The 11,749-nt window shown below is 41.9% G+C and overlaps 1 non-coding gene across 1 annotated transcript; it reads right to left on the bottom strand.

Annotated features, from left to right (window-relative positions):
- Positions 1 to 941: 941 nt before the first annotated feature.
- LOC117803670 lies at positions 942 to 1,045 on the bottom strand. The gene has a single exon (XR_004627607.1). It is a non-coding gene; the product is annotated as a U6 spliceosomal RNA (small nuclear RNA).
- Positions 1,046 to 11,749: the final 10,704 nt, after the last annotated feature.

Raw genomic sequence — 11,749 nt, 5'->3', positions numbered from 1 at the left:
AACCAGGCTAAAGGGGAACAGCTCTGCCTAGAGCAGAAGACAACCTCTAAAAGCACCTTCTAGCATTAGATCATAAATCTGTCTTATGTTGAAACTGTATTTGTGGGCTGTTAGCTCTGTTAAGAGTGTATCTTACTGCCTTATCCAGCATTCAGCACTCACTATGCACAATAATGAGCTGCTTTGTAACTTATGCAATATTGGGCATGAAGAAATTAATCAGGAATTCGCCAGAATTCTCCAATCATCTGAAATGAATCAGTAATTCTCAGTAATCAGTAATTCCCTGGCAAACTACAACCACAGGCCAAATCCAGCCAAGCGCTTCTTTTTGTAAATAAAGTTTTATTGGAACACAGCCATGCTCATTTATCCACATATTATCTGTGGCTGCTTTCACACTACAAAGGCAGGGTTGGACTGCAAGGGCTGAAATATTTACTATCTGGCCCTTTCCAGGATAAATTACCCACTCCTGCTCCAAAAGAAAGCACAGATAAATTGAACTGTTGCAGTTCAAGTTCTCCAAGAAGTAGACTCTGAGAAAGAGTTTAGGGTTCAGGATGTTAAATAGGGAATGCCTCTGGGATCCACAGCTCTCGAAGGGAGAGAAAGGAAGCTGCAGTGGGCACAGGGAGAAGTCCGGCTGCGATGCAGGTCCAGCAGCCCCAGTCCACTCCACAGGGAATGCCGGAGCAAATGACCCCTCAGAGTTGGCCTGAAAGGGCCGAAATAGCTGCACTTTTACCCTCTGCCTTGATCGGTCATTGGAAGTGGGCAATCCCCTGGAATGCGTGCCCGCGGGTGAGGCAACTCCCAAAGGGGCTGAGTGCTGGAGGCTGTCTACTGACATCACTCCCAGAACCGAGGGCAGCAAATCCTCCCTTGCATCTCTACGTCCAGCCCAGCCACCCAAGCTTACTTTCTTTCTTTTTTTTTTTTTAAATATGGAATGCTTCACGAATTTACGTGTCATCCTTGTGCAGGGGCCACGCTAATCTCTGTATCATTCCAATTTTAGCAAATGTGCTGTCAAAGCGAGCACCCCCTGAGCTTTTTAAAGTTTTCCTCCACCACCTTCCAGAAGTGTCCCCCCCTTCTACACCAGCGAGTCAGCTGTCTTCTGAACCCCCAGTGAAAGTGGTGGGTGTCTTCAGTGGGACACAAAGTCAAAGTGGACAGGGTGTTCAGAATAACAACTAAAATATCCCCTTAAATTAAGTATTCCCAATAATATTCTTGAAAAAATTTTATGTCCATCAGCTTTATTGGAAATCATAGAGAAATAGGCTATGAATCCATAAATGCCATTCTCGGGGAAAAGCGGACTTTCTTATTTCTATCAGAACAACACCCAGATTTTTTGATAGAATGGTGAGATCTAAGATATATAATGTATATAAGATATAAAATGTTTTATGTAACAAAGATACAATGAGAGTTAAGGTACAAAATGTCACTAGTTATTAGCACAATAGCATAAGAGCAAGAGATTTTGAGTCTACAAACCCAGGTTCAGTTCCCCACCTGCCACTTACTCCAGACAATCCCTTTACCCTCCCAACGTGTTTGCTCATCTGCGAGATGGGACTATGATACTCTACCCCCCTCACAGTGTCCTCACAGAATCAGAAGAAATGATAGATGTGAACCAGTGATGAAATCTGGAAAGTTCTCAAAAAATATTTTTTGTCTATGTCTTCTGTAACACCTCCTTCATCACTATCTTGAAATTCAATTCAAATATTTAATTGCTTCAGTTCTGTTTTTTAGTTCTTCTCTGGTCTTACCAAGTATATCATCAATATTTTGTCATACACACAACATGTATTTTAAAAGATTTTTTATTTGCTCTTGGTCTACCTATGTACATAAACATACATGCACACATGTATATGTACATACAAATACCAGCCCCATATGATATTTCCTTCCCAAGTATCCCAGAGAATACGTAGGGTTGATAGTCACAACTTTTGACAAAGGATGTTGGAGAAAATATCAGTGAACATTCAAAGCCCTACCTCTTCATAGTCTTGCCCCCATTGACATCACATGAGGTCTCACCAAACTGTAGGAGCCCACTGAATGGCCTAGCATACTGAGGTTTTGTCCTATCATGTTTTTCTGAGCTATAAGTGGCCAGATATACTACAGTAAGATCTCGAGCTTAACTCTATTCTGTCTTGTGTCTCAGTTGGCACACCTGTTCTGTCAATGAGTCGTTTTCCTTTCTGTATTTCTTCCTCATTCTCTCTTTTAGACTATCTCATCACTCCATGAATGCACATAATAATATATATCACTTGTTTCTTGGGTTGCACATGCCAAGGGGAAGAGAGCACCATAATAATAGCATAACCAGCATTACTCAGGCTCTGCCCACTTCTATTTAATCTGTCAAAATCTCCATTTATCATGAAAAGTCCCACAGAACCAGTTATGGAAGTTCTTAGAAAGTGCTTTCACACTGCTGTATTTCCCAGCCCTCTCAGCTACTATGGGGCCCCTTCATTTTCTTTCTCTTCTGCTCTAAGTCTGTAAAGCTCCATGAAGGTGTCTTGGCTCTGCTCGAGAATGCCTGGTGAAGTCCTTCTGGGACCAACGGGGTGGAAGTCAGTGAGGCTGCCCTCCAACCTCAGGAGAAGTGCTTCCCCACCACCTGTTACCAAAGCAGGACTGTCTTCTCCTCCTCAGTCTAGCCCTCTTTCAATTTCATGTCCTATTGTTTCTTTTAGCTGCAGTCCCCTCTCCCTTCTCCTTAGCAATCAGGAGCAGGTCCTGCCATGGGAGGGATTGGCCCTGGACAGCTGTCTGAGTTTCAAACTCCATCCACTTCAACGAACCAACCTCCTCACAGACACCCGTGGCACCGTCAGTGGGCCAGGTGTGCTCACCTGGGCTCTGGCTTCCCTCACGAGAACCCTGGGTCCTTGCTGCCTCACATGCCCACCCCGTCAACAAACATTTGTTGAGTAACCACACAGGCAGGCCCAGCGTCATACAGTGCGTAACACCTGAGCATCTCCATCACAAAGTGATTCAGTAACTTACTCAGAAAGGGATCCCTCTCAACGGGAACATCTGAAAAGTTTCAATAAAAGAAGTATCCTCTCAGCTGGTTCTTAAAGGTTTGGTGGAATTTTAATTCATATCTATTATTCTTAGTACAAAAGTAATACATTTTCATTGTGGAGATTTTAAAAATACAGAAAAGTACAAACATGCAAATTAAAAAAAAAAAAGCCCACAAATCCCACCACCTCAATATAAAAACACCATCGACATTTTGGTGCACATCCTTATAAACATTTGTCTACTAATCACCACATCTAAAAGAACAATTGGGACTCTACCGTTTAGACACCTGCATTTTTATAAATGACATTTCATTTAATCCTCACAATAGCCCTGCAAAGTAGGGAGTGTTATCAATCCCATTTTATAAGAATAGCTTGAGGGACAGAGAGTTTAACTTATCCAAGTCACATGACAGAGCCAAAATGCACATCCCAAATGTCTTTCTCCAGAGTCCATGCTTAGCTTCCTCCAGCTGCCTCCCAGCCCATGAGCTGTGCCATGCAGATGGCAGGGCATGGAGAGAAAAGGTAGAAATCCCTGCTAGGGATTGGTCTTAAAGAAATACGTGCAGCCTGATTCCAGCATCCAGACCCCAGCTGTGCCCTGTCCCACAGACAAGGAAATGCAACCCTGTAGAAAACAGAAGAGGGACTTTGAGACAAAGAAGGAACAGTGGGCACATTTCTTCTTGGGACTGTTGGGATCCTTGATTGGGATTTGGTGACTGCTTCTATCTAGGGCATAAAGGATGGGGAGAGATTTTTAAATGACTTAGTTTTCCAGCCTGGGTAGTTGGAAGAAGGCTGGTCCCATAAATAATACCAATTTCATAACCTGTTCAATAATACACATAACCTCTACTAGGCAAAAACTATTCCCTCAGTTTAGACTCACCCCTAACTCAGGACTTATGCACCATGTGTTCCAGGGAGGTCTCATCAAATCTATAATCCACGTCACTGAGGAGAGCTGGTCCTGGCTAAAAATCTCACGGGACCCAGCGTGGAGGCTGGAGCACTTCATTTGTGCAAGCCCGGGCTTACCCACACTGTGTTTTCCCACAGTGGCTTCTCTGTAACCAGCAGGGCATCTGGAACAGGCACCAGGCTAAAATGGGGTCAAGCAGGATGGACCCCTCCTCGCTCCATACCAAGTGGACTTCAGTTCTGCCCGAACAGGGATGGGAACAACAAGTTTTTCCCAAAAGAAAAGAAGAAATCAAAACATAAAATGTACTTCTTCCCTGGGCTGCATGTTCCTGGCTTGACTTATATCACTTACGTAACAGTGATATTATTTTTTAGAACAGCACAGAGAGTTTCAGGCAAGGCCAGAAATGCCAGCCTGGGATTAGGTCCCCTAGAGTTCTGACACCAAAAGAAAGGGAAGGAACATGGCTGTGTGGGAGTCAGGAATGTCTCTTCTGATTCCAGTGTCCAGACCCTAGCCGCACCCTGCCCCACAGACAAGGAAATGCAAACGTGTGCACACCGGTGGAAGGGGGACTTTGAGATAAAGAAAGAACAGTGGGCGCATTTCTTCTTGGGACTGTTGGGATCCTTGAACCCTTTGCAGGTCTGGCTGACAGTTCATCTTTGATGCACAAAACAGTGATTCACTGGACGAAGAGTTCCGGTTCAACTACTGGCTGAATACACAGCACCCAACTCCACCATCCATATCCCCCGAGCCCAAGATAATTTGTTTTGTTTATTTATTTATTTTTTAACATTTTATTTATTTATTTGACAGAGAGAGAGCCAGCCAGCGAGAGAGGGAACACAGGCAGGGGGAGTGGGCGAGGAAGAAGCAGGCTCCCAGCAGAGGAGCCTGATGTGGGGCTCAATCCCAGGACTCTGGGATCACACCCTGAGCTGAAGTCAGATGCTTAATGACTGAGCCACCCAGGTGCCCCTTGTTTATTTTTTCTATCATGTTTTCTAAACCTTGCCACTTTCCAGAAATTCACCCTCAGGGAGTTAATTTTACATAATTGTTAATTTGTCTTTCTTTCTTTCTTTCTTTCTTTCTTTCTTTCTTTCTTTCTTTCTTTCTTTCTTTCCTTCTTTCTTTCTTTCTTTCTTTCCTTCTTTCTTTCTTTCTTTTTCTTTCTTTCTCTCTTTTTTTAAAATTAAAGCTGCTCTCCATTTCTGGATGACATTTGATGACCTGCATCAGTAGAAAACATTAACTTTGCCCTCTTTGACTCTGAAAACTTGGCAACAGAGTCAAATCTCTCCAGGTCTCTCTAGTGTGAAACTTCCTGTAATCCTTTTCCCTAACACATACCACAAATCACTCACACAGATGCTTCAGAGAGAAGGCCAGGCCCTTACAAATATCCTACAGAGAGCCTTCTTCGGTCCTGTTTCTTCTAAATGATTTCAGTTTCTGAGCTTTGCTCTTTCCTCTACATTTTATCCCACTGAATCAAACCAGTGTGTCCTCTACTATGTACTGGGACAGATAGTGCCCAATAAAGATTGATAGATGGAATAATTTGAATCAATCCCTACCTGTCTTTTCCTTTTTCATTCTTTTTCTTTGTATGTCTTTACCACTGATTCCATATTCCATGGGCTTCCAACTGGGCACTATATCTGCTCACTGAGACTGAGCAAGTCGCCCCTTACCTATACCAGTGTCTATCACCACTTTAATAAAAAATTTCTTTTTTAAAAAAGATTTTATTTATTGATTGATCAGAGAGAGAGTGAAAGAGCACAAACGGGGAGCATCAGGCAGAGGGAGAAGCGGGTTCCCTGCTGAGCAGGGAGCCCCATGTGGGAATTGATCCCAGGACCCTGGGATCATGACCTGAGCCAAAGGCAGACGCTTAACCGACTGAGCCACCCAGGCGTCCATCATTATCAAAATGTTCTTAACAAAACAAACTTCATTGCACCCACACTAATGAAAGCCCATTTCCTTTTTTACATTCAATAGTAAATAATCATTGGCTACCTACCCTGTTCAGGGCATCATTCTAACAAAACAGAAAAAATCCCAAAGTAAAAGGAGCTTGCATTCTAGTAGCAGGAGACCAACAAAAAGCAAATAGATAAACCAATAAATAATATGCTCAGAAGAAAAATAAAGCAGAGTCAAGGGCCAGAGTGACAGGGGTTGGCCAGGTCTTTTCCTAGCCTTAGTAAAGATAATCACTTGTCCCCATATTTATCAAATGCCTAAGCCTCTCACTCCTTTGGCAGCAGGCACGGGCGCTCTGAGATAGCGGAGCCACATCTATTTCTGCCAACCAACCTTCCAATGGCAAGAGCAACAATGTCCACTTTATAAGGATTGGATGAAGTAGGTGATCCTTGTAAAGTGCTTAATGCAGTGTCTGGTACACAAAGCATAAGCAGGAAAGGGCAGCCAGAAAAAAATGGGAAGGAGCGGGAGCCGCCTTTGGCAACGTCCATCTCATTTGCACTAATTTTAGCTTGCTCTCCATATTATTTGTGCTTCCTCCAGGCAGCCCATAGCTTTATGAGCAATTGACCCTTGAACTGAGAAGCTGCTCCAGATAAAGACCTCAGCTGAAAGTGACATGATAAATAAATGGCACGGTTTAGAGAGGAATGCAGGGTGAACTTGACAGTAGCTGGTATGTCTCACTTTCCTCTCTGGGGCTTCTCTTCACCTTCTGGAGCTCACTAGTCATCTGACATACGGGCAAACCTGGAAGTGAGGGAGGTAAAACCTCACAGGGCAACTTGGATCAATGGGCACGGGAGCCAATAGATAAGCTACTCTACTTCTGGTCTTAAGACAAAAGAGTCTGAGGCTCATTCTACAGTTTCTCAGAGGCTTCCCCAAAAGGACGGAGCCTCAGCCACCCACAGCAGTGACCAGCTCCATGATACATCCTGTCTTTCCCTCTTTCCCTGTTCTGTTTCATGGTCCCAACCCAACACCTGTTCACTGGAATCACTTCCCAAAATAATTATCTTTACAAGACCCTCAATTCAGGAAGAACTCAGGCTAAGACAGGCGTACTATCCATGCAGTGGTCTTTCCTTTCAGAGTCTACCTCCTAATATTATATATATTAGATATATATTGTATATATATGAAATTACCCACGATCTCTTCTCTTCTTCATAGCTTCTTCAAGTTAGAGAGTCTCCATTATCAGATTAACCCACAGTTTCTCTATCAAGGATCTCTTAAACTGCCCTTCCAGCATATATTTGGCTCCAGCTTGGCCAAGCTGATCATTACTGTTTTGTATATGTAAGCAAAACCCCAGAATCATATCACTTGTTATAGAAATTCTCTTTGGGGTGCCTGGGTGGCTCAGTCATTAAGCGTCTGCCTTCGGCTCAGGGCGTGATCCCGAGGTCCTGGGATCGAGCCCCACGTCAGGCTCCTCCACTAGGAGCCAGCTTCTTCCTCTCCCACTCCCCCTGCCTGTGTTCCCTCTCTTGCTGGCTGTCTCTCTCTCCGACAAATAAATAAATAAAATCTTAAAAAAAAGAAAAAAAGAAATTCTCTTTGATCCAAAATGTTTACATTGCTTCTTCTAGAGAAGACAAGATTTCAAGTTGGAAAACTCATTTGGAAGGTTACAATGAACTTCTGTATTTTAGGGTGCTGACTATCCCTTAATTCTTTTTTTTTTTAATTTAATTTTATTATATTGTGTTAATCACCATACAGTACATCCCCAGATTCCGATGTAAAGTTTGATGCTTCATTAGTTGCGTATAACACCCAGTGCACCATGCAATACGTGCCCTCCCTACTACCCATCACCAGGCTATCCCCTTCCCCCACCCCCTCCCCTCTGAAGTCCTCAGTTTGCCTCTCACAGTCCATAGTCTCTCATGTTTCATTCCCCCCTCTGATTACCCCCCTTTTCTTTATCCCTTTCTTCCCCTACCGATCCTCCTAGTTCTTATGTTCCATAGATGAGAGAAATCATATGATAATTGTCTTTCTCTGCTTGACTTATTTCACTTAGCATTATCTCCTCCAGTTCTTGAAGCAACATTTTGATGACCATTTGATGAATATATATATACACACATATGCAAATGCTTCAGACTGAGATGTAAAATATTCTGTTTGGGTATATCAGTTGAGAATAACTAGCAAAATTATTGGCCTGCAGCATTAGGGTTTTTTTTTTCCCTAAATCTAGATTTAAGCTGTCTTATAACTAAACTTTTTTATTTGCCCTTGGGAAGAAGCAAAAAGACAACAGCCCAGAAAAGCAACAAGATGGCAAGGAGTGACCAGCCGAAGTGGAACCCTGTCCCAGGGCCAGAGACTATCAGATTGCCTGGCTAGAATGGGAGGGTTTGGGAAACAGCTTCCTTAAGGTTCCAAAAAAATTACTTGAGGATGAAACCCTAAAAAAAAATGCTGAACTTCTTGATGGCAGCATAGAGACCTAGATTCTTGTTATTTGGGCATTAATGTCTTCTAAATGTGGAAAGACAGAAATATCTTGATTACCCATGATCCCCAGCACTCCTATACCCCTTTCTTTTCCCTTCCTCATGAGGACAAGAGAAATCAAGGATTTACTAACTCAGAGCATGTTCTCCCATGTCTTAAGCTTTATAGGTATTTGTTGAGTATTTATTGAGTGAATGGATGAAATAGACAAGCCTCTATCAGCAAATACAAAACGATCTGAATATTAAGTAAGAAAGCATAAAAAAAAGAGAAAAGGGGAGTTTTGTTCAACTACTACTCAATTTCCTTTCTAGCATTTCTCAGTGGGCTCTGATAACCATTAGTTCTTTGGTATGAAAATAAATGATCGAGTGTGGAGGGAGAATATATGTGTTAAATATGTTTGGGAATACTGGTTACATAAGTAAAAAGGGCTTTAGGGTTTTTTTCAGTATAGGAATTCTCAGCTTTTCAAACACTAACATATACTACAAGAGTATATACTATGTTCTGTTTCTGTATGTACGGTTGACCCTTGAACAACAAGATTTAAACTGCATGGGTCCGCTTATATGCAGATTTTTTTCAATAAATACAGTACAGTACTGCAAATGTATTTTCTCTTCTCTATGATTTTCTTGATAACATTTTCTTTTCTCTAGCTGACTTCATTGTAAGAATATAGTATATAATACATATAACATACGAAAGATGTGTTAATCGACCCTTTATGTTATCAGTAAGGCTTCCGGTCCACAGTAGGCTATTAGAAGTTAAGCTTTTGGGAGTCAAAACTTATATGTGTCCAACAGTACATTAAAAGGATTATCCATCATGACCAAGTGGGATTCATACCTGGGATGCAAGCGTGGTTCAACATTAGCAAATCAATCAGTGTGATACGTCATGGCAACAAGAAAAGACTCAGGAACCATATGATCCTCTCAATTGATGCAGAAAAAGCATTTGACAAAATACAGCATCCTTTCCTGATTAAAACCCTTCAGAGTGTAGGAATAGAGGGTACATTTCTCAATCTCATAAAAGCCATCTATGAAAAGCCTACTGCAAGCATTATTCTCAATGGGGAAAAGCTGGAAGCCTTTCCCTTAAGATCAGGAACACGACAAGGATGCCCACTCTCGCCACTATTATTCAACATAGTACTAGAAGTCCTTGCAACAGCAATCAGAAGACAAAAAGGGATCAAAGGTATCCAAATCGGCAAAGAAGAAGTCAAACTGTCTCTCTTTGCAGATGACATGATACTCTATATGGAAAACCCAAAGGAATCCACTCCCAAACTATTAGAAGTTATAGAACAATTCAGTAAGGTGGCAGGATACAAAATCAATGCCCAGAAATCAGTTGCATTTCTATACACGAATAACGAGACTGAAGAAAGAGAAATTAGGGAATCCATCCCATTTACAATAACACCAAAAACCATGCGTTACCTTGGAATTAACTTAACCAGAGACGTAAAGGACCTATATGCTAGAAACTATAGATCACTTTTGAAAGATATTGAGGAAGACATAAAAAGATGGAAAAATATTCCATGCTCATGGATTGGAAGAATTAACATAGTTAAAATGTCCATACTACCCAGAGCAATCTACACTTTCAATGCTATCCCGATCAAAATACCGAGGACATTTTTCAAAGAACTGGAACAAATAGTCCTTAAATTTGTATGGAACCAGAAAAGGCCCCGAATCTCCAAGGAACTGTTGAAAAGGAAAAACAAAGCTGGGGGCATCACAATGCCGGATTTCGAGCTGTACTACAAAGCTGTGATCACAAAGACAGCATGGTACTGGCACAAAAACAGACACATCGACCAATGGAACAGAATAGAGAACCCAGAAATGGACCCTCGGCTCTTTGGGCAACTAATCTTTGATAAAGCAGGAAAAAACATCCGGTGGAAAAAAGACAGTCTCTTCAATAAATGGTGCTGGGAAAATTGGACAGCTACATGCAAAAGAATGAAACTTGACCACTCTCTCACACCATACACAAAAATAAACTCCAAATGGATGAAAGACCTCAATGTGAGACAGGAATCCATCAAAATTCTAGAGGAGAACATAGGCAACAACTTCTATGACATCGGCCAGAGCAACCTTTTTCACGACACATCTCCAAAGGCAAGAGAAATAAAAGATAAAATGAACTTATGGGACTTTATCAGGATAAAGAGCTTCTGCACAGCCAAGGAAACAGTCAAAAAAACTAAGAGACAGCCCACGGAATGGGAGAATATATTTGCAAAGGACACCACAGATAAAGGACTGGTATCCAAGATCTACAAAGAACTTCTCAAACTCAATACACGAGAAACAAATAAACAAATCATAAAATGGGCAGAAGATATGAACAGACACTTTTCCAATGAAGACATACAAATGGCTAACAGACACATGAAAAAATGTTCAAAATCATTAGCCATCAGGGAAATTCAAATCAAAACCACACTGAGATACCACCTTACGCCAGTTAGAATGGCAAAGATAGACAAGGCAAGAAACAACAATTGTTGGAGAGGATGTGGAGAAAGGGGATCCCTCCTACATTGTTGGTGGGAATGCAAGTTGGTACAGCCACTCTGGAAAACAGTGTGGAGGTCCCTTAAAAAGTTAAAAATTGAACTACCCTATGACCCAGCCATTGCACTACTGGGTGTTTACCCCAAAGATACAGACGTAGTAAAGAGAAGGGCCATATGCACCCCAATGTTCATAGCTGCATTGTCCACAATAGCCAAATCATGGAAGGAGCCGAGATGCCCTTCAACAGATGACTGGATTAAGAAGCTGTGGTCCATATATACAATGGAATATTACTCAGCTATCAGAAAGAACGAATTCTCAACATTTGCTGCAACATGGACGGCACTGGAGGAGATAATGCTAAGTGAAATAAGTCAAGCAGAGAAAGACAATTATCATATGATTTCTCTCATCTATGGAACATAAGAACTAGGATGATCGGTAGGGGAAGAAAGGGATAAAGAAAGGGGGGGTAATCAGAAGGGGGAATGAAACATGAGAGACTATGGACTATGAGAAACAAACTGAGGACTTCAGAGGGGAGGGGGGTGGGGGAAATGGGATAGACTGGTGATGGGTGGTAAGGAGGGCACGTATTGCATGGTACACTGGATGTTATACGCAACTAATGGAGCATCGAACTTTGCATCGGAATCCGGGAATGTACTGTATGGTGACTAACATAATATAATAAAAAATCATTA

The sequence above is a fragment of the Ailuropoda melanoleuca genome, chromosome 8 (assembly GCF_002007445.2).
Source record: "Ailuropoda melanoleuca isolate Jingjing chromosome 8, ASM200744v2, whole genome shotgun sequence".
Classification (NCBI taxonomy): Eukaryota; Metazoa; Chordata; class Mammalia; order Carnivora; family Ursidae; genus Ailuropoda; species Ailuropoda melanoleuca.
Note: the sequence above shows the minus strand (reverse complement) of the source record. Positions and strands in the feature narration are given on the sequence as shown.